Raw genomic sequence first — 2,906 nt, 5'->3', positions numbered from 1 at the left:
GAAAGGGAGGTTAAAAAAAAGAAAACTAAAGGCTTGACATCTGTCTACTAATTATTTTTATTATACACACACACACACACACATAATATATATACACTTTAGACACATTTGTCTTCTTGTTGTTGTCATTTTCTTTTTCACGTCATCTTGTTTTGGACCTGTGCACTTTTTGCACGTGGCTCGGCACAGCCGGGGCAGAAGCTGCAGCATGGCCCGTCGTTTGACACTGGAGTTGAAGCTGCATCGGATTCTCTTGAGCGGCGGTGCCGCTCGCAATGTCCCCGCTGAAGCCAAGGTACAAAACGGAGAAAACCCACAAGAGGACCAACGTATACACGACCACAGCAGAGAAAAAGACTACTGCTGCTACGATGACGACGACATCAAAGATGATGACCAAGGCCAAGTGGACGTTGAAGTTCAAGACCAAGGAGGAGAACAGGTGAATGAAGAAGAAGAAGAAGAAGAAGAAGAAGAAGAAGAGGGTGGACATGCAAGGCACGAAGAAGAAGAAGACGAAGATGAAGAAGTAGATGTAGAAGAAGATGAAGATGAAGAAGAAGAAGAAGAAGAAGAAGAGGGTAGTGAAGACGAGGGGCAAGAGAAGGACGAGCAGGATGAGGAAACATTTGTGTCAAGAGATGGCAAAATCAAATGGGCCTCGAAAACGTGTCATCCCAGTGTCCCAAGACCTCATTGCCACGCCACCGAAAAGGACAAACCCGACCAAGAAGAGGACACGACAGACGCTGCCGCCGCTGCTGCCGTGCTGCTGCTACTGCAGCGCCCGGGACCCACAGAGTACGCCGCGGAACACGTCCACGACATAGTGTCTGCGTTTGGCCTGTTTGTCACGCGGCAAATCGAAGACATGGTTGTGGCCGCCACAAACCTCGAGGGTCAAAGGAGATGTGCCACAGGCGGCAAGTGGAAAGCGATGGACGTCACGGACCTGCGAGGCTACCTCGGGCTGCTGCTCCTCGCGGGCGTGTACCGGTCCCGCAACGAGGCCTTGGAGAGCCTGTGGCACGAGGAGAGTGGCAGGGCCATTTTCCGCGCCACGATGCAATCAAGCAGTTCCACGCGTACTCTAGACTGTTGCGATTCGACGACCGCGAGTCGAGAGCTGCCCGCCGAGCCTCGGACAAACTGGCGGCCGTACGAGAGGTGTGGGACGAGTGGACGCGGCAGCTGCCTCGCCTCTACAACCCGGGCGCCGACGTGACGGTGGACGAGCAGCTGGTGCCCTTTCGAGGTGTTGTATATATATATATATTTTTTTTTTTTTGCTCGGTTTTTTGTGTTTTTTGTACCTCTGCTTTGTTGTCTTTCTTTGTGTGTGTGTGTGTGTGTGTGTGTGTGTGTTTTTCTTCCATCTCTATCCATCGTGTTCCATCTTCTTGTTTTGACACGCCACTTTCACAAGGTCGCTGCGCCTTCCGCCAGTACATGCCAGCAAGCCCGCCCGGTACGGACTCAAGTCGTGGGTGGCCTGCGACGCCGGCTCCAGCTACGCGTGGCACATGCAGCTCTACACGGGCAAGTCGGTGAGCGGCACGCCCGAGAAGAATCTGGGCTCCCGCGTGTTGCTGGATGTGACCGAGGGCCTGAGGGCCCGCGTAACGTGACGTGCGACAACTTTTTCACCTCCTACGCGCTGGCCCAGCGACTGCTCTCCGAGCGGCGCCTCACCGTGGTGGGCACGATGCGCAAAACAAGCCCGAGCTGCCGGTGCGTTGCTCGCCACCAAGGGCCGTGCGGTCTTCTCGTCCAAGTTTGCCTTCACGCCCGTCGCCACTCTGGTGTCCTACGTGCCCAAGAAGCACAGGAACGTGGTGCTGCTGAGCACGCTGCACACGGGGGATGCGGGCGTCGGCGCCGGCAGGCAAGCCAAACCCGACATCATCCTCCACTACAACCACACCAAGGGCGGGGTCGACAACCTGGACAAGCTCGTGGGCACGTACAGCTGCCGCAGGAAGACAGCGCGCTGGCCCCTCGCCGTGTTCCACAACATCCTCGACGTGTCCGCCTACAACGCCTTTGTGCTGTGGCGAGAGCTCAGGCCCGAGTGGATGCGCGGCAAGCTCAACAAGAGGAGGGCGTTCCTCGAGCAGTTGGGAAGGGCGCTTGTGAATCCGCTCATCGAGAGACGGCGGCGTCTGCCTCGCACGGAGGCGTCCGCCGCGCTTGTCAAAGCCGTCGTCACGGCGAGCAGGTCCTGTGGTGGTGGTGGTGGTGGTGGTGGCGATTGCGACAGCGGCGGCGGTGGCACAGTCACAAGGGGCCTAGAGGAGCATGGGGATTCTGAACCGGACACACCGAGGATGCAAAGCAAAAGGAAGCGGTGTCAGCTCTGTCCGGAGAGAAAGGACCGCAAATCACACATCGTTTGCGGTGGCTGCAAGAGATACATCTGTGGAAGCTGCACGCGGGCCTACTACTGTGCCGAGTGTGTTCGCCCGTAGCCTCTTGGCCCGTGTGGATGAGGCCCCGAACAAACCTTGAATCTGTTTGGAACACACACACACACACACACACACACACACACACACACACACACCACACACACACACACAGACACACACAGACACAGACACACAGACAGAGACACACACCCACACACACAGACCCACACACACAGACCCACACACACCACACACACACACACACGCAAAGACACACACACACACACACACACACCACACACACACACACACACAGACAGACACACACACAACCCTGGGTCCCAGGGACCCCAATGGCGAGGTTGAGGCCTCAAGGGTAGGAGAAAGATGACATCGAACAAGGGTGGGTCCCCGGGACCCCTGGGACCCGAAGACCCTTTGATGTTATCCTTTGGGTCCCAGGGACCCAGGGCATTGTCCTTTCGGGTCCCCAGGACC

General features: G+C 56.6%; 1 pseudogene; it reads left to right on the top strand.

Moving 5' to 3' along the window:
• The first annotated feature begins 275 nt into the window (after positions 1-275).
• On the top strand, positions 276-2,468 carry LOC116683274 (piggyBac transposable element-derived protein 4-like; annotated as a pseudogene).
• Positions 2,469-2,906: the final 438 nt, after the last annotated feature.

This window comes from Etheostoma spectabile, unplaced genomic scaffold (genome assembly GCF_008692095.1).
Source record: "Etheostoma spectabile isolate EspeVRDwgs_2016 unplaced genomic scaffold, UIUC_Espe_1.0 scaffold00018917, whole genome shotgun sequence".
Classification (NCBI taxonomy): Eukaryota; Metazoa; Chordata; class Actinopteri; order Perciformes; family Percidae; genus Etheostoma; species Etheostoma spectabile.
This window is presented reverse-complemented; position numbering and strand designations above follow the sequence as displayed.